Source organism: Pagrus pagrus (assembly GCF_965226575.1).
Source record: "Pagrus pagrus genome assembly, chromosome: 6".
Lineage (NCBI taxonomy): Eukaryota > Metazoa > Chordata > Actinopteri > Spariformes > Sparidae > Pagrus > Pagrus pagrus.
The window spans coordinates 35648012-35668953 of NC_140190.1; the positions used below are offsets into that span (position 1 = coordinate 35648012).

Sequence of the window (20942 nt, forward strand, 5' to 3'; positions counted from 1 at the left end):
ATAGCTCGATGAAATTAGAGTTCCTGGCCTTGAAATGGGCTATGACAGAGAAATTTAGAGAATATCTGTTGGGCCAGAACTGTGTTGTCTATACAGATAACAATCCTTTGAGTCATCTGTCCACTGCAAAGCTTGGGGCGCTGGAACAACGCTGGGCACAACTCTCTTCCTTCGACTTTTCCATCAAGTATCGCCCAGGTCGCACCAATGGCAATGCGGATGCATTTTCTCGCCAGTATCAACCGTCAGAGCTAATGACATCAATTGAAGCTCTGCTGCCTGGCACCCCTCTTCCCACCACTCTACTTCAGACCAAAGCCATGCCTGACCAGCAGGTAATGCAAGCTGTTGTCTCTGTCTTTCCATCTCACTCCCCTGCTGACCTTGCTGCCTTACAGGAAGATGACCCGACAATCAGTGTGTTTCTGAAATTTTGGCACAGACGTGCTGGGCCAAACCAACAAGAGAGAGTGGGTTTGCCTGCACCGGTGCTGGAAATGCTACGTCAGTGGATAAAGCTGGTAGAAAAAGATGGAGTCCTCTACCGTCAAGTGTTTCAGCCTGAGGGCGGGGAGGGCATACACCAGCTAGTGCTGCCACAAAGCCTAAAAGGTGAGGTCTTACACCAGTTGCACAATGACCATGGCCACCAAGGAATGGACAGAACACTGGAACTGGTGCGCCAGAGGTGTTATTGGCCAGGCATGCTAAAAGAGATCCAGAACCATTGTCAACAATGTGAACGTTGAGCACTGGCCAAAGCAGTTCACCCCAAACCAAGGACAGTGATGGGCCACTTCCTGGCCTCTAGGCCAAATCAAATCTTAGCCATGGATTTCACATGTCTTGAACCCTCCATAGATGGCCGTGAAAATGTGTTGATTCTAACTGATGTTTTTTCTAAATACACCCAGGCCATTGCTACAAGGGACCAGAAGGCAACTACTGTGGCCCAAGTACTTGTCCATGAGTGGTTTTATCGCTTCGGGGTCCCTGCCAGAATCCACTCGGACCAGGGGAGGAGTTTTGAAGGGGCTGTGAGCCAACAATTTTGCCAGATGTATGGTGTGGAAAAGACTCGTACCACCCCATATCACCCACAAGGTAATGGACAATGCGAGCGCTTTAATAGGACATTGCATGACCTGTTAAGGACACTGTCACCTGAGCAGAAAAGGAATTGGCCCAAGTACCTGCAACAACTCACCTTTGCCTATAATACCACTGTCCATCAAACCACGGGCGAACAAGGATATTTCCTGATGTTTGGTCAAGAGTCCCAGCTGCCCATTGACTTCTTGTTAGGAAGGGTGGGGGAGCCGATGCAGGGCCCAGTTCACAGCTGGGTACAAGACCATCACAAACGCCTTAAAGTTGCTTGTGAGGGAGCCCAGAAACGAACACAGGCAGCAGCACATAAACGTGCAGACCGTCAACATGCACCCGCTTCTGACCCACTGCAATTACACCAGCTGGTGTATGTTCGCGACCACAACATCAGGGGTAGGAATAAAATTCAAGACCACTGGAGTCCCGTCCCCTACTGTATCCTCAAGGTCCCTGACGGTGCTGGTCCAGTGTATACAGTGGCGCCTATTCACCATCCAGAAAAAGTAAAGCACGTTCACAGACAACTCATCAGGCCGATTCCCAGCAACCTTTGTGAAGAAATCAAAAGGAACTCACAGAGGACTGATGGGCCCAGTAACCACCCACAGCAACAGTTGGAGACAGAGGAGGGAGATTTCTATGTGCTGCAGCAAAATGAGCCTCAAACAGGTAACATGTGCCCTTTTCCATCTACTCAGGCTGAGTCCCAGACAGAAAGAACATCAGAACAACCCAGCACTTCGTCGGATCCACAGCCCAGTGCTGGACTTCAGCTAGCCCCCCTAAGGGTACATTTTAGTGCTTCTCCTCCCTCACTCCCAAATATTGCTTTTAGAAGAACAACACGCTCTACTGCAGGACACCATGCTAATATCCATCGCCTGTCACAGTCAGCCGCTGCAATGTTGCCTAGTGCCAACTCTATCTCAGCTTTTTGTAGACCCTGGCTTTAAATGTGCATTGTTGGGACACCAATGCAAAAACCAGGGGGTAGATGTGAGGGCAGACACCTTAGAGAGAGACACACACACACACACACACACACACACACACACACACACACACTCTTACTGTTCATGAGGATGAGGGCGGGCACCTGAATTAGGAGCACTGCCCCTTGTAGGTAGGGCTAGAGAAAGCTCCCCCTCTTTATGGACAGGTGTGAGTCATTAGCACCTCTTTGTTTGAGGCCTGGTAGATGTGTGGTGGGACTGTCTTGTCTGTGCAGGTAAGAGAATTGTGCAGGAGAAGAACTTTATTTGGTATTTTGGGGGATTTTGACCAGTATCCTTACAGAACCGTGGTGCAGCCATTTCCTCTTGGTCCAGTTTGAATGTGCTGTAGGCCCATGCTTGAGAAGTAGGCTGCTGACAGCCCGGTGTTTAATCTCATCAGACTACAGAAATTATTAGTGATGTCTCCAATTTAATTCCTTAGGACATGAGTCAGCAATTTCTGAGTCACAGTATAGAGCCAGTCACCTCCACCGGTGCCAGTGTCTGACAGGGCCCCAGACTGAGAAGGTAATCTCGACTGGTATGGTAATGTAGGAGGGTTATTCCCTCAGAGGTATGTTTGCCAGCCAATTTTAATGGCTGTGTTCTTCCTTTTTCAGATTTAGTGCCAGACTGCTGCTTTGCCTGGGCTGATGTGCCATGCGGCCTGGTTGAAGTTCTCCTAATAGCCTCTGAATTGCTGTGGATGTAAACCAGCTCATCATAAGCTGCCTATTGTTTTGTATTGTTGCTGGGACTGTTTTTTTACTGTCAGCTGATAACCATTTGTGAACCAAACGAACACTAATATTGTATTTTGTTTTGTTTGGTTGTCAGGCAGTGGGAGGATCTGCGGGGAGTATCCGTGGTATACACACCCTGGTTTGCATGCAGTGTGGTAGGTCTGAAGAGTGGCGAGCACCCAAAAGTAGTCTGTAGATTTACCTCAATTGTTGCAGTGATTTGCAGTGCTTTGCAGTGGTCACGGTGTGCACGTGGTGGTTGCTATTGGGTTTTGCGATAGAATCTCCCCGTGGTGAGTACCCTGTCTGACTATTTACTTATCAGCAGGTAGTGTATTTTATACTCCTGCTTGTTTATATTGATTGTAATAAGTTATCTCAACTACCTTTTTAGTTTTAAATATTTATTAGTGTTGTATTAAATGTATTGTGCTAAAACTAATTATTGTTCTTTCTTTCTTTCATTATCAGGTTCATTACAACCATTTGAATTCAGTTTGCATAATAAATAGAATTTTTGACTTGAATGCACGTCTCTGGCTCTCCTTGTACCTGGGTATAAATTTGTTTGTGGGTTTTATGCAGAGACCCTCACGCTGGGGTTGGTCACATATATAAGGCAAGAATACTTCATTATACTTTTCTTAAGTATATCTCGATCAAAAGATTAAGTACAAGTATAGGCCAAATATACTTAGACTTTTAAACTAAAAATAAGAAAGTATGCTTTCAGTATACTTTTTTATGTACTAATCATATACTTGGCTTATCTTATATAAGTATACAGAAAAGTCTAAGTATATTCTTCTTTGAGCTTCTTTGAGGTAGTACTCCAGCATGTTTTACATACTATCTTATAACTTACATGTTAAAATTTTATAATAACACATCAGCTTTGGGGTGGAATAGCTGAGAGTAAATAGTACACAAGTGGAACTGAAACTGATCTTATATGTACACAGTGTTAACCCACACAGACACAGATAAACATTTGCCTGATTTTATTGACAATTCTTCCAAGGTGTGAGTATTGTAACAGACTTGATTCATACTGGCTGCTATTATAAGCCATTACCAGAATATGAACACATTTATGTTTACATATCATCACAAAACATCAAGTCTCTCATCTCATCACAAGATAGTAAGTCACACGCTCGGGTTAAAAAGAAAAAAACATCCATGTCACCTCCAGGGCTCCGTAGGTAAGGACTTAATGTTTTGAGAATATTCTTTTTGTGCATTAAATGTATCAATATGGAATTTAATATTTGTAGTACTATGTTTTTGATCCAATGTTAATTTGGACCATATGCAACAAACTCTCTCTGCTTTGTTTGAAATTGAAATAACTTCCATCATAAATCACATGTAGTGACTACCTGAAAATAAGGAGAGCAAGCCTCGGCAGAACTGAGTGGGTTGACATAAAATGGAAAGGAGGAGTTCTGACCCATCCAGTTCAGCGTGATGGCAGTAGCTGCTGGGTCATTGTCGTAACGGTAAGTGCTTTCAGTAATTAAAGAGCTAAATATGTCATGTTATTATCAGTCGTGTTAGCTCACAGTCTATGTCTTTGTTTAGCTACCTATGCTATTACTGTATCTTTTGCCATCTAATAATATGGTACAAGTGTACCTATGAAAGATTGAATAACATACATTTTGGTTAATGTAGTTATGCGTCACAGCAGCTGTAAAGTACAGGAGTCAGACAAATATGATGTTTTGAATATTTGTGATGGTCTAGATGGCAAAGGAAGTGATTAAGGCCTTCCCGACTGTCCCAGTAATAACATTTGGGACATCCAAAAAGGAAATGGCAGATGAAAGAAGAACAATGGCTCTGCAGATACTGGAAGCATCAGGTTTGTAAGGAAAGTGTTTTTCTTTGTTCTGGAGGAATACTAACCTAAATACAGCTTAATCAGGATATGTCAATGTCTGGAAGATTTAATTCACATGTAAGTTAAGAAGTATTCTCAAAGGCTATTTTCAGTTGAGGCGGTTGGTCATCTCATAGGGATGCCACCTGGTCGCCTCCCTAGGGAGATGTTCAAGGCACTTCCTGCTGGGAGGAGGCCGCAGGGCAGACTGAGGACTAGTTGGAGGTATTATATCCCCTGCCTTGCCTGGGAATACCACAGGATCCTCATATCATAGCTGGCTAATGTAGCCTGGGAAAGGGAAGTTTGCAGCCCCCTTCTGGAATTACTACTTCCTCAACCCGAATTCAAATCAGTGTTTGAAGAACAGACAGACGGATTCATGGAAGAATAACTCCCAAAGTTTACACACGGATCTCTTAATGATGTTAGACAGTTTGTCTGAGCATAGAGCTTAAAGCTGGGGTCTGCAAGTTGGAAAAACCATCAAGACCGTGAAAGATTTTGAAAGTATCCAGCCAGTAAACTCCGCCCCCTGCACTCAGGCCTCTCTCCGAAGCCGCTCCCCCCAAACAATGAACGCGCACCGTCCGAAGACTGCCGAACACCGCCGACGGAGTCCGAGTCCTCACGAGCGGTGAGGAGGACAGCGCATCATTTTGTCTCACAACGTCCGACTACCAATAACTTTACGATGTCTCATTCACCTGTAAGTAAACACCTAATATAATCAAATTGAATGTATACAACCAACATAGCCATTGCTAGCACTGATAGCTGTCAACTTAGCTTTTTTTTAGCATTGAGACATTGTTTTGAAAGTGTGTTTTGATGTTGTAACTCATTGCTGGTTAGCTAGCAGCAGCTGGCTATGCTAACATTAGATATGGAAAAGCTAAAACATCAAGATTAGTGGTGGGCCTGCTACGTGTTTTATTTTTTCCCTCAGTGATTCAGACGAACGTGAATATTGTATTGGACTCATGATGATACGATGTTTTGCATGTTAGAGCTTCCACGATGACAGCATTGTTGACTGATGATGAAGACACGCCAGAGCGAAGCACATCATCCCGTCACAGGAGGACATGAGTGGAGGCAGAGGCCGTGGACGTGAGGGCGACAGGTCAAGGAGCAGGTGTTCATAGATCGAGTAGATCTTCAAGCTCAAAGGATTGCACATGAGCAGGTCAGCATCTAAAGTAGAACATTACTGGTGCTTTTTGTCCCCTGATAACCACCTACAACTATTTGTGTTTGTACAGTATATTGACCAGGCATGTAACTTGGACACACGTGCCCTGTTCAGAATCACATTTTTTGCCAAGTAGTTTTTCACCATTTGAATTTGTGTTTTGGTGCATAACAATAAACACAGTAAGTAGAAACATGTAAAGAAAGATCAACGGCTGGTCCTTTTTATTTTTTAATGTAATATAAACTGGGACATCTGTACAGTTTTGTCCAGGAATGTATAAAGTATTGACCATTGAAAGTGTGTATGTTTACAGTATTCTGAGGACAGTCGAGTTCTGTTCCATAAAAATATCTAATCATGTTGCTCATCTGTTGCTTTACAGGCCACAATTCAAGGACTATGTTTGGAGCAGTCACATCAAGTGCTGAACTCTGCCTGACACCTATTTATTTGTCGTTCTGTATTTTCTCCTTGTTTTGCATTATCTCTAACTTGTTTGAATAAAGTCTTGAAAATGATAAATGCCTTTTCTCTACACTTCCAGCATAAACAACCATCCCATTACAGTTCTTACACTTTACATGATGCACTAATAATAACAACTGAATTAGGTAAGACTCTTGTTTATTCCATTTCTTGGAACACATGTAAGTAAATAAAACTACAAATATAGTATACAAATAGTATACCTTTTATCGTTTACACAATATACAGTACAATTAGCATAAACAACTATATACAGGAAGGACATCCAGAGGTTTCTTGACTGGTTATGCTGTTGATGTCGGTACTGTCTTGGCAGCAACTGTCCTGTAGAAAGAATAGCACAATTACTATCTGACAGTAAATGCAGCTTTTCAAGGCCCTTGAAATTAATTTCAATTTATTATAACACCACAACCTGAGTTGCATTTTATACAGTGACAAATATTCCTGAAAACAACCAGAAATAGTCTCTGTTACATCAGAATTGTGCCATTTACAGTCATTTCATATTTACCAATTCTACTTTTTGAGGGGTGAGCAAAATGTCACTTTCAGAGTAATTTACATAGTTTCACATTCTCATTGTTTTTTCTATGCATTTTGACAGTAGTGTGTACAAGCTCTACTTGCTGGACTTATTGTTGTACACCTTAGAGTACCTGGCCTAAGAGAAAGGAATGTCATCCTCTGCAAAAAATTACAATAATTACAGAAAACTGGATAAGGATGGAGAACTCAATGTGTTTACAGGACATAAAGTTACATCTAAATGTGTTTATGGGGCATAAAAATTTTATTGATTCGCTCAAAGACAACACAGGACTGTTGCTATGTAAAAAAAAAATGAAGTCTGGGGTTAGGTGGGTGATGGGAAGCTTATGTGATGGTGGCAAGCGATTATTTATAGGGATTGTCAGGTGCATTCTGTGTTTCCCACATTCTGCTGTGGTCAGCTGACAGTCAGATGATGAACTGAAATGCAAAGTCTATTTTCTTTTAAAAAATGTCTTACTAATATGCAATAGTCTCAAGCAGTAGGCCAACATGTGACTGCTAGGACCAGTACTTGAAGCATTTTCCTGGTGCAGCTAAAGAAATGATGTAATTCCTTTTCCTATTGTATCCCTGCTAAGGAGCACATTCATGCACATAGAGCAAACCAACTTGATATGAAAGAAGGACACATGCATACATGAAATGTTTCCATCAAAGACACATATTACATGAATAACAGTGGTTTGATCCATGTTGCTATCAGCATCAAGTTACACTCACCTGTCAGAGAGAGACTCTGCAGAAATAGTGGAAACATCAGGGCATGGTTCTGCTGTGAACTGACGCTTCAAGGCTGGAAGTTGATGCGTCCCTCTCATAACTATAGGACACAGAAATAGGCAACATCAGCACATTTCTAAAACGTCTAGTTCAAAGGCTATAAAAATGAACGTCACATGAGTACCATCTTACAACAGCGGCTAGCAAATACAATGCAAACCACAATCACAGATGTATGTAATCTTCCTATGACCTCTGAACAGTGGACTTGGCCTTTCACATGTGTTGCACACAAGAACTAGTCCGCCCCTCACATACAGCTCGTCTGGCTAATGTCCAAACAGCCCAGAGTAGCAGTGTATGTGTGAACACTTCTGTATGGATCAGATCCACAATATATGTAAACGTTGGTCTGCGTGTAAACGGTGACGTCACATGTAAATATGTTTCATACGGCAGCAGTCTGTTATTTTAGCTAGCTAGCTAGCTAACGTCAGCTACAACCTGCTAACGTTAGCTAGCTAGCTAACGAGAGCTAGCTAGCTAACGTTAGCTACAACCGGCTAACGTTAGTGTTGGGTGAATACATGCGACAGCAACATAAGAAGCTAACGTTAGCTACGTTGACTACATAATGCAGAGTAATAATACATTCCCCCTATGGCGAGTGGATAGTGCCAAACCAAGGATTACCAGGAGAAGGAGAAGGAGCAACCTCCCCTCCCGTCGCCGTCAGACCGTGTGGATTTTTGAATGGGGGTGAATGGGACAGCAGATGAGAGACCGGCGGCGACGTCACGGCGAGTGCACTGAAAGAACGTGTGACGGCGGCGACGTGACGACGGCGTATGTTAGAATTACCAACAAAATGTACGCCTGCTCTGGACGTCTGAACTAGGTACGTCGCCACCAAAGACGTGTGAAACTCACGTCGTTTCTAAGTACGTCGCCCCATGTACGCCGTCGTCAGTACAAGTCCTTGAGTTTGTTCATTTAGTCAGCAATGAATACAACATTTTCCAAGACGTGAAATGTTTCAATTAGGGCCTAAAATTTAAACAGTAAAGTTAATCAATAAAGCTAAGCATAATTGACCATAAGGTAATATTTTTCATCCTTGTGTATGACTTTTAGCCTACACGGAGTGTAATCCTTGCACAGTTATCATCAATTTGTAGGCTATTTGTGAATATCCAACAACTGGTAACAATGCACTTAAATTTTTAATGTGGGTATAATGTTTTTAGTGTATGAGGTGCTTGCAAACGTAGCCTACTGTTGTTGAGTTAGTAATCAATGTAGGCTAACAATCTTTTGTTTTTTTTATGTAGCATACTATTCAGCCATCCATCTGTTCCTTTCTGCAAAATAGTAAATTAAACATCCCAAGGACCTTGAGCTTTTTTTTGTTGTTGTTTTTGTTCGTACACTACACATATAGAATATAGCATACTGCACACAAATCTACACTTCTGTAGAAAAGTTTGGACACACTATCCTAGGCTATTTATTTGAATTTAAAAGTCCATTTCCAATTTTAACAATGTTTCCCTGCGAATTTCTATATTTAGAGGCTTTGAATCAAACCCTGGTCCTGACAGTGGAGGACACCTCACAGTGCAGACGTCTGCAGCCAGACTGTGTTGGATCTTACCAAAGATACTAGGCTACACCTTACCAACTAGATGTTGCCATTGTTCACAGTGCAAGTCTGATAGCTCTGAGTTTTTATTTATCCGTTTCTCTATTTTTTGTGTTTCTGTATGTTTTTGTCGTATTTTGTCTACTGATGACTACTTTACTTTACTTACGCTTCTGTCAGTCTGCCCCAGGGCAGCTGTGGCTACAGACGTAGATTACCACCACCATTGTAATGTGTATGAATGAATAATGGTTACTGTAAAGCATCTTTGGGTGTCTTGAAAAGCGCTATGTAAATGTAATCCATTATTGTTATTATTATTTTGCATGGAGAGAACATTCTTCAGGACAGGAGCTTCTTTCAGTGACAATGGAGCAAGTCTGGAGGATAACACCCTGTTCCAGATGAGATGAAGAGGTGATGTCCTGGTTGCCATGCTGGTGGTGAAAGGGTTGAAGGCCTGGAAGTGGAGATGAATCATGGGAAATGTAAACTCTCTGCCCAACAAGAGTGATGACCCAGAAACTTGACTTATTTTTTCATATCATAACAACACTTGTGTACATCCCACCAACGGCTACTGCTGAAGTTCTATGTAAAGTTCTGCATGTCTTTGCTAGGATACAGGCCAAACATTCTGAGGCACCTGACTTCAGTCCTGTTTCCCTGATGGACTAACTGGGGGATATGATGAGGAGATGCACACTGAAGATGTAGGAAGTCATTCTGAACAACTGGGATCATCCACTTAATGGCAATGTGATGGACCAGGAAAGAATGGAATGTGTCAGATTATATTGTTATTCCAATTTCTTTTCACAGATCCTTCAGTCAATCTCGGTTCTTTTCAAAAATACAAATTTTTCGTTTTTTCTTTTATTCTTTTAAATATGACTAAAAATGTCAGCTTAAAGGAGATTGGAAGCGAGTGATTTTTTATTTTTCAGAGCCTTGGCTCGAATATGTCAAAGATTAGTATCAAACTGATTTGATGCATTATTCATTTATTTTTGTAGTTTCATTAGGAAAAATAATAAATAAATTCACAGTTAAAGCCTACAACTACATAAAACATGTAACATCTGCAATAAAAGTGTTTTTTCTTTAACAGAGGGGGTGATTTTGGCAGCTTTTACTGTTCATGTTCATGTCGTGAGTGTCACAAGATGGCGCCATAGTAGTGCCGGTGGAAACAAACTGACTAAATTTGTCAATGGTACTTTAGGGTTTGTAGGTGGTGTTGAGTTGTAGAGCAACAGGCAAACTGACAGATAGACAGTAGTAGAGCTTCCCGGGTCACTTGAGAGAAAACCAGTGTTTCTTGCCCATCATGAATAATGACTGTAATTCAAATATTTCAGCGTCCTTATGATACTGATGGTACCCTAATGGTATTATGCAGCATAAGTCATCTTTACATTGACATTTATAGCTTTAACAACGACGAACATGTTGTTGTGTTTGTTTGTTTTTTTCTGTTTTTTCTTTTTTCCCCCCCAAGAACCATTGCCCCCCCTGCATTATACCTGTTTGACTATAGTTTCAGAGAATATGAATGTGACATAAAAACCTATGTAATGTTAATAGTCGATGAGGATGATCTAGGTAAAATGATTTTTATCCTCTACTACATGTTATTATTATTATTTTTTTTTTAATTTAAAAAAGAAAACGATTATGTCTACGCTGGGGTGTGTCTAGGTCAAGACAAGTTATATGTATTTATGGAACAGAATAGAATATAAGAAACTAATCATCCCCAGTAGGGAAATTCCAATTCCAATCTATATATATATATATATATATATATATATATATATATATATATATATACATATATATATATATTTGACTGTAGCATATAGAATAGTTATCAATTTGGGTATGATGCAAATTAGCGACAACAGGCATTAGTGGATAAAAGCAGTAATAAAGTAGTAAATGACACACATTTCCCATCTGAGGTATGAAACTGATTTTATTAATGCCAACATACTATTTAAATTTATATTGTAATCTGGTTTCATGACAGACATTCAAAACTTCATCATGACAATGATAACATAACAACAATAAAAACAAATATGTGCGTGTATGTATGTGTAGTTCAGTGCAGGACCTGACATGACTTGCCTGGTTGAGCCAATGTCAACCACTTGTTTCGGACTGTCTGTGTATGTCCTCAATGACAGGCCAGATGCAGCATACAGTATGTGTGTGTGAGTGAGTGAGTGAGTGATGCATTCGTGAGCAAAGTAAGTTCAAAACAGTCATGTAAATTACTGTGCCACTAAACTGTTCCAGTTCATTACGATCCAATTTTAGCACACAGTTAGGATTTTTTTGTATGCAGTATAGATGGCTCTGTTCCACAATACTGTTTAGAAGCTTGGTGTCGAAGAAATCTTTAAAGTACTGATTTGGCAGTGTTATTGCATCTGCCTCAGGAAGAGCAGCTTTCCACACTGGGACTTCTTTTGCAGAGTTTGGTTTCACTGACTCCCACTCTACCCTCTGTGTTTTCGTTCTGATAGCAGCTGCTCTTGCAGGAGTAGCTGTGCTAGGAAGTGGGAGGCAGTACATTAGAGTCACGACGGCGTACATGTGGCGACGTACTTGTCAACACGACCCTGACGACGGCGTAGGTGAGGTGACGTACTTATCAACGACGACCTACACTGGCGGCGTATGTGTGGCAGACGTCAATTCCACACGACAGTCTCCTTTGGCTGGGTAACCGTGGCACTATCCACTCGCCATAACCATCACTGAAAACCCGCTCCGATGTTGACTCGTTTTACTTCTTGCACTGTCTAACTTCTTTTCTTGATAGCCTTCTTGAGTTCAGTCTTTCTTTTCTGTCTCTGTTCAGCGGTGTAAGCTGCTGTAGGTACCGCTGGTGATGAGAAGTGTGGCTGTAGTTTCTCTGCCAGTCTCGTCGTAAACAGTCCGCCATAGCTCCAGTGTAGAAAGCCGGTCACGCGCAATGACTGCTGCGCAGACTCAGCAGAGGGTGGGGCGGGTGGTCAGGTAAGGGCACATTGATTGACAGGTAGTCCGTCCATACAACATCCTCGGGCCGTTAACAAGGATTGGGAGACGTTTTTACAGCCCTGGAGCTGCCAGAGATAATGGACTTATTTTGGGGGTTTGACAAGGGTGCCAAGACAGCAGGGCCCAATTTCAGAGAGCAGGATTAGTGAATACTCTGAGTTAGTTAAGCCTGAGATGAGGGGAACTTTGGGTGTTCTGTGTCAGAAAAAGAGACAACTCTGGGTCAGTTAATCATTTTTTAATTTATATAAGACACTGATCAATGATCAATCATTGTCCTATTGTCATTGATTGCACTGATTGAACATTCCTATCGTAGTCATCATATCATGTTGGAGATGATGTGAATATTTGTGTGTGATGGTGATTGTAGTGCTGATTTAAAATGCAGTTTGAAAGTAAACACGTTGAAATGTAGAAAGCTGTCGAGCACATTAAAAAAAAAAAGATTTACAGTGGATTTGACTTAGACTTAGACAGACTTTATTGTCATTCTGTGAGCAACAAGTAAACAACGAAATTTAGTTTCAGAGGCTCAGAATAGAATTAAAATGAAAGTATATAAAATACCACGATAATAAATATCAAAAACAAAAACATACTAAAAGTGCAAATTATTGGAAGCGACATAGTTGAGTTGGGTAGTGCAAATGTTTGAAACTGATAATGGCAAAATCATTATTACTGTGTCGGACTCTGACTGTACAAGTAAGTGTAAGTAAACTATGCGTCTGACTTGTTTGATCCATATTTTCATCTTCAGTTGCTGTCACTTGTCAAATGTAACTCTAGGATTCCAGCACATTCAAGAAATTCATGTCAACTGAATTTAAATGATAATTATGTGGAGTACTCTAAATACAATTTGAAAGTGTTGAAACTTCTTGACTCTCCATGCTAGTTTTTAAAGATAAATGTCATGGTTTGCACCGGCTCACATTCATATGTCTACCTTTGTTTTGAATTGGAGGCTCTGTCTTAGTTGTTAAGCTTATGTGGAATATGGGAATATAATATGGAAATATTATGGAAATATGGGAATTTTACACAAAATTGCTGTTGTTCATATGATACATTTGTTTATATTTCTCCTTACATTTTAGTGTTCGACTCGGCGAATAACTGTGCAATGTGTTCTACGACAAAGCCTCCTGGACCTTGGCCTCCACTCACAAATTGGGTGAGTTTTTCCTCCTTTTTTTAGGGTTGGTGTGTGGCAGGATTTTAGTGACAGGCTGTCTTGATTTTATTTTTGTTTCATTGCCTTTAAACTTTGAGATAGTAGCATTTGTAGCCACCTATGCTGGTGGTCTGTAAGGGGAAATGGGTTAGGAGTTGAGTATTTAGATACATTAACATACTGTCAATAAACTAATTTATGAAATGTTAATATTCATATGTATTGTATGAATAAAAAAAATTGTGTTTTCAGTGTTTGGCTGCAACACTGACTTGAAGAAAGAATACAGACACTGAAGTTATGTTAGCAACATTTTTCTGAAATACTGACAGGTCTATATTTGTGAGAGTAACATGAGAATCATGTTTGAGATAACCATCTTTTCATTTTGTAGATACAATGCGAAACATGTCAACGATGGTACCACGAACAGTGCCTAGGCATGGACACCGCAGCCCTTGAAAAGGCCAGGGCAGACAGCTGGGATTGCTGCTTGTGCCTTTAAATAACTTGAGTCACTTTTGTCTTAGCTCATTAACAGAGAAAACATTTAAATCATAACGTGGTTATTGTATTTTTCATTTTAATTATGAAAACAGTATAGAGATTTTTTCCTTTTTTGATTGACCTATTTATTTTTTCACTTTATTTATTTTGTCAAACACATATTTAAACATTTTTGTGTTGTCACGGCCGTTCATTTACCTGTTCAACCAGCCCAAGTAAACTCGTGAATGTGCCTTTATGTAGCCAGTGAACATGTTTTGTGGTCAACTACTTTAGTTATTTTTTTATGACAATAAATTATTGCCATACATACGTTTTTGCCTGCTCAGTTTTCATAGGGAATGTATTTTTTTCTTATAACTTACTATTACTTATGGTGACTTTAATTTTATGTATCTGACCTTTTTTTAAAATGTAATTTGCTTTAGTATTACATTATATGATTATACAGATTGCATTATTTGTATTATAAGTGTTATAAATAAATCTAGAGTTTTAATGACTGGTATTAGAATGAGGTCATATGTAAGGCTTCAAACTGACATTTTATACATCCTATCTGGGTCCCTGTGACAATGTAAAAACAGTATTTATGGAGTATGATCCCATTTGTCGATGTAGAAAAAATCTTTGCAAATTGACTAATCAAGGTATCAGTGGGCTTTAATTTTGAAAGTCCACATCGGAACTTCCTGATATTACATGAGTGAGTCTCTGAGGTGGGGTACTATCATTCTGAAGTGAAATTAGTCTGTGGAAACAGGGAATTTCCTTTTAATGTAATTCTAAATTTGGGGAAAATATTGTAAATATTTGACATTTTAGAGGGCTTTAATTTTGAAAGTCCACATCAGAACTTCCTGATATTATATGAGTGAGTCTCTGACATGGACCACTATCAGTCAGAAATGAAATTAGTCTGTGGAAACAGGAATTTTCCTTTTAATGTAAACCTCAATTTTAGGAAAATATTGACAATATTTGACATTTTAGAGGGCTTTAATTTTGAAAACCACATCAGAACTTCCTGATATCATATGAGTGAGTCTCTGAGGTGGGGTGCTATCATTCTGAAGTGAAATCAGTCTGTGGAAACAGGAAGTTTCCTTTTATTGTAAATCCCAATTTGAGGAATATATTGACAATATCTGACATTTCAGAGGGCTTTAATTTTGAAAAACCACATCATAACTTCCTGATATTACATGAGTGAGTCTCTGAGGTGGACCACTATCAGTCTGAAGTGAAATTGGTCTGTGGAAACAGGACGTTTGCTTTCAATATCGATCTGAATTCAAAGGGAAGTATTGACAATATCTGACATTTCAGAGGGCTTTAATTTTGAAAACCCACATCAGAACTTCCTGATATTACATGAGTGAGTCTCTGAGGTGGGGTGCTATCATTCTGAAGTGAAATCAGTCTGTGGAAACAGGAAGTTTCCTTTTATTGTAAATCTGAATTTGAGGAAAATATTGACAATATCTGAAATTTCAGAGGGCTTTAATTTTGAAAAACCATATCAGAACTTCCTGATATTACATGAGTGAGTCTCTGAGGTGGACCACTATCAGTCTGAAGTGAAATCAGTCTGTGGAAACAGGAAGTTTCTTTTTAATGTCAAGCTGAATTCACATGGAAATATTGAAAATATTTGACCATTAAATTGGCTTTTATTTTGAAATTCCTCGTCGCAAGCTCCTGATATTGTGTTTACTTTTTTCGTTGGACTAATTATTCATACAGATGAATTGCCAGGGCCTCCATCTGCTAAGGCTTCAATGTGATCAGAGTGAGGCTGGTAAAATGATTTACATGAATAATCAATGAATGAATTCCTTAAATGCACAATTAATTAATCAATTAACTAATCGTTAAATCACTTCAACAATTAATTAACAGACTGACTGACTGAATGAATGTGAAATTGCAAATTGCGTTCATAGGTCTGTGCTTTTATTTTGAATTCTGTTCTTGGACTGCATTACCGTAATATGTAGTATATGCAGGCACCACCAAATGACTGGGGGCTAGCTTGACCGGGGTTTTTAGAGTGGAGGCGGGCTTGACCCATGGATCTATAATATAACCTGGATATGACGACGCCTCTCAGCAGGCACGCCGATTTTTTCCAGTGGCCACTCGCGGTATTGCAACAAAAAATCCCATGGGGCCCAGAAAGCATTTTTCCCATAAGCCGTAATAGTAAAAGAGAAGCCTGTAAAACTGTTCTCAGGACACCTCCAGCTGTCACCACTGTTAATTGCTAATCTTTGTATTCCATTTTTTTAAGTCATGGACTTTTAAACCGTCAAAAAGTTTTCTAAAGGCCAGAAAAGCCCCCCCAAAGTCTCATTTTCAATGGTGACGTCACAGCTGTGTGCGTGAACTCCCAAGCGCGGTCGTGCTGTGTCTCGGGAGCGAGGATGCCTGTTGGCTTAATGACAGCTCTGAACGGGGCTAAACGTGGTGGGAAAAGTGAATTAAACGACTCCAGGGTGAGTCTTTTTCGAGACAGAGTTGTGATACAAGTTTCATATTTTAATGCCATGTATTTTTAAATGCAATTTTAAAGGTATTTTGGCGTTAAATCACCCGCTTAATGACCACATTTTCACTTACTGCCGTCCACTGCTGTGGAAAAGTCAAAAAGTTATTTACCATGCATGTGATAGTGTCGGTGATGATGACTGTTTAATATCCTTTTCATCCTGTCATAACGACCTTTTATTACGGTTTGAACCGTCTCAGTCTGATGGCCTGGAGTCATGCAGTCTGCAGCAGAGCATACTGATGATGATGCAAGTATAAACGACAACGCAATAAATAATAAAGCTGAATAAAATAGAAAAAAAAGATAAAATGAATTAAGAAATGCACATTTTAGTTACGTAATGTCAAAGCATTCTCTATTTAAAGAAAGTAAAAAACAACAGTCAACATGCAGTCACATGTTATACTCTCACTTGGCTCTTACAAACTATTTTTCTCAGGTTTGCAGACTGTAATCACAAATTAAACAATTTTTACTTGGGACAGATTTGTTTGAGCCTTGGAAATATTTTACAATTATTTTTTTTATACATATATGAACAATCAACTTAATGCACATGAATAATGGCACTTGCACTTCGGTAGATATTTGCACTTTATTGGATTCGCACACAACATTGTTTACACATCACAGCAGCTCCACCTGAAAGGGAGAGTCAGGATCCTGAATAGAGGGAGACTGGACATGCTGTATCACTTTGTTAGTATTTGGTGGAACATGTGCCATCATTACTGTGTCTCACATGTGTAGAATATAGTGCCATAGGTGTGTGCATTTAGTTGAGTCACTGTGTTCAGTATGAAACACTAAACAGACAGTCGCTCTGGCCACAGGCTCAGCTCTCTCGTCTCGGTGAAAAAAAAAAAGCTCCCATCTCTGTGGCACCGTGAGTCCACGACACGTTACGCGCCCCGTAACATGTAATCTGTTGTTTATGACAGATCGGACTACACAAATACACACAACATAACATGTATATGATAATCCATCGATCCACCGATTGACTTCGCTGAAAACAAATGCATACGACCGGGAGGAGGGTTAGGAAAACAGCGGAGAACAACGTTTTATCCTTACTTAAAAAAAATGAAACAACACAAATTTACCATGTATAGTCTATAACCATGACTTTGAGAACATCATCGGTTGATGTGCGCTATAAATCCATCATTTGATTGTGTAGATTTGTCGTTACCAGTCAAACTCATCCACAAGCACTCATGAGCGCGCAGCGCTTGTCCAGAACGCAATTTGCTCGTTCTCATTGCCCCAGGGCATGATGGGAGGCCCCAGAGCATCATGGGGGGTGGCTCAACTGCGCATGCTCTATGGGCCCCATAACGCGGAAGTAAACCCGGAAGTCAGAAACTTTTTCGGCGTATGCGCCAGGCGAGCAACTCCGTTGAAATCAACGGCGGCCATTTTCCGGTCCTGTATCCACTAATAATACATCCATGGCTTGACCGCAGTCCGGCAAGTCACTTGTACTAGCAGCAGTGGCAGCTAACGTTACCTCAGCACCTGCTGCGTCTTCGGAGCACTCAGCGTCAACTTCACGGGTCCTCTGTTCTGGTAGGGAGTGGGACCACTGTGCTAGCTGCACCAGCATCGTCTTTCGGTGCCTCTTCATCTCTGAGTGTCACCTTTTTGGATGTGAGCCCAAAGTGTGTGACTGATACACTCTGGTTTAGCTTTCGCTTGCTAGCCACTTTTAGTACGACTTCTCAACGTTATGTCTTTCTTCTGTTTGGCACACATGGCTAATTTGCATACGTGCACAGGACCAGCTGGCTCCGCTTGGCAAAAAATAAAACATATTTGTGAATAAATGTTTTGGATTCTGAATACTGGACATGGTGAGCTTAAACACATTTTAGTGACCATTAATGACAATAAAATATTTTATTTTTTATTTTTTTGACAAAATTTGGGACCCCCTTCAAATGTTGCTTTCGAGGCTTTCAGGGGGTCTCATGGGTTAATCGGGGTCGAGCCCCCTCGGACCACCCCTGTATTTCGCACACTGGAGTCATTGGCCATCAGTGATGATAGTTTTGTTATCATCCTCCTCTCTACCACCACCTGCACTGAGTCAAGGGGGCAACCCAGGACAGAGCTGGCCTTCCTGATCAGTTTGTCGAGTCTTTTCCTGTCAGCGGCTGAGATGCTGCTGCTCCAGCAGACCACTCCAAAGAAAATGGCAGAGTCGTCAGAGAAGATCATGGTCAGGTGTTGAAGAAAAATAGGTAATAATTGAACCTATACAACAAGTAGTTCTGACCAAGCAATCTGATTGGTCAGCTAGACATTTAGAATATGCTCAAAGACAGCACACCTAACCATTGTCAATTGAAAACAATGCCTCATCACTATCATATATCGCTGCCTATAACTTATTTACTGAGACTGTGTGGTTATCTATTGTAACCCGCTTCAAAAGCCAGTGTTGTCACAGAACAAAAAAAACAAGTGATGCGTGAGAACTTTATATTATATTATTTGTCATATTCTATGTGAGCTTTGCCTGTATTTGTATTGCTTTTCTCCCCCCACTGGCATTTAAGAGTAGCTCATTACCTTGTGTTTAATTCAAGCTTTTATTTTGAAAGGTAGATTTAGTCACATGACAGTGTGCAGAGTCTGATCAGGAAAAGCATAGCTTCTACATGCCATGCGGTCTGCTTGCAGCTCCAGCTATGTCTCCTTTCCTCCCACTGTTTGTGCCTAGGAAATTATCGCTTGTGAGTTGTGTTCACATTTTCAGTTAATTCTGTTCTTACACGGATTCCTGTAGTGCATTTTGAAATATTGCATAAATGTTTACTTTCTTTACATGTAAATTGTGCTAATGCTAAATTAACAGTAGACTACAACTACAGCTATTTGTATTATAATTTCTGTGAATATATTATGTTATTTTAGTGACAATACAGTAATTTGTATTTGTTCCTTTGTATCATTTCAGTTTTACAAAAAAGTTGTTTCATGAGAACGAAGACCTCAGTAAAGGCCATTCAACTTTATTCCCGCCTCTGAGTTTCTCTTGGAGCTTGTTCGCTATCTGTCAATTTGTGTAAAGACACACACTGAGGACAGAATATTAATTGTGTATTTTAAAAGCCTATTGCATAGGTTTTTGATTGAAATAATCTGTTTTTTTGTTGCTCTCAAAACTTTTCCTACATAGGCTGAATATCCATTTGTAGGCCTACACTGGAATCAGCTTTTAATCAACAAATCTGTGATAACCCTGATCTTAAAACAAAAAAAACTGAATGGTCTATTAGCAAAAGCCCCTAAAAATGTCTTGAAAAATGTATTGAAATGATATTCCTGTTCAGCTTTGACCTCACTGGATGCGTCTCTCCTCTCTCAGCTGGCGCTCTGAGTCTGTGACAGCGTGTATACAGTAACATCTAGGTTGCTATGGACGTTACTAAGGAGGATCTACTTGCTGTTGGACATGAAAAGTAGCACAAAGTGATGCCAACTGACCTCGGCGCAAGCGCGTTGGTCCTGACTGCATCACTGTCATGCCCAAGCATAAAAATCAAGAACCATGATGAACCATTTGAACCTCACACAAACGGTGAGCTCTGTGAATAAAGGCAAAGTAGCTGTAAATGCATCTCAAGGTGCAAGCGTGTGGCATAGCGCGCAGGCCACCATCACATCCAAGCCACATTAATGTGTTTGTCTTTTCCTGGAGGCTTTTCATCAAGTGTCAAAGTGACTAAATCTGGCTTACTGTGCAGTCTCTTGCGGCCATCTAGTGGCCCTGGCATGAAAACACATTTCAACTTCCTCTCACAAATGACTGTTCTGAAGACATCAGCAAGATATGACTGCCAGTGTCAGGCATCAGTCATGTAAACAAGATGTTTTATTTATCATATATGCAGAGTATTATTATTGCACTTGAATATTTAAACAATGTTGAATGACAGTAGCCACAGTTATAATTGTGATTACTGTAATAATAAAAAACACAATCCAAACTATATGTTTTTAAGGCCAGTTTTTACTTTTTAAATTCTCTTTCCACTGTCCTCATTCCCGCCCCCCTTTTCCCCCCTCATTCATGCCATCAGCATCCATTAGTTTTAAAGACAAAGATAATAATAATTGTGTGACCATGTGAGCTGACATCAATGTCCTGTTTAGCTTCAGCACCCTCATCCATAGCATCAAGCACTCCCTTCAGCAGCTCCAACCTCAACCTCTCCTTCACAGGGAGTCTGAAGACCTCCATGCTGGGGCCCGGACCCCCTACATTGGTCTTCTAAACGGCAGGAAATCTCCCTAATTTTCGG

General features: G+C 40.3%; 3 long non-coding RNA genes across 3 annotated transcripts; 2 read left to right on the top strand and 1 right to left on the bottom strand.

The window, feature by feature from the left end:
• The first annotated feature begins 5315 nt into the window (after window positions 1-5315).
• Window positions 5316-6449, top strand: LOC311258757. Its single transcript, XR_014622773.1, has 3 exons — window positions 5316-5442; window positions 5744-5922; window positions 6314-6449. It is a non-coding gene; the product is annotated as an uncharacterized lncRNA (long non-coding RNA).
• Window positions 6450-6515: 66 nt separating this feature from the next.
• LOC311258758 lies at window positions 6516-10807 on the bottom strand. Its single transcript, XR_014622774.1, has 3 exons — window positions 8386-10807; window positions 7693-7792; window positions 6516-6741 (listed from the first exon to the last, which is right to left on the bottom strand). It is a non-coding gene; the product is annotated as an uncharacterized lncRNA (long non-coding RNA).
• Window positions 10808-11326: 519 nt separating this feature from the next.
• Window positions 11327-14379, top strand: LOC311258528. The gene is made up of 3 exons (XR_014622741.1): window positions 11327-12067; window positions 13492-13568; window positions 13963-14379. It is a non-coding gene; the product is annotated as an uncharacterized lncRNA (long non-coding RNA).
• The last annotated feature ends 6563 nt before the right edge of the window (window positions 14380-20942 follow it).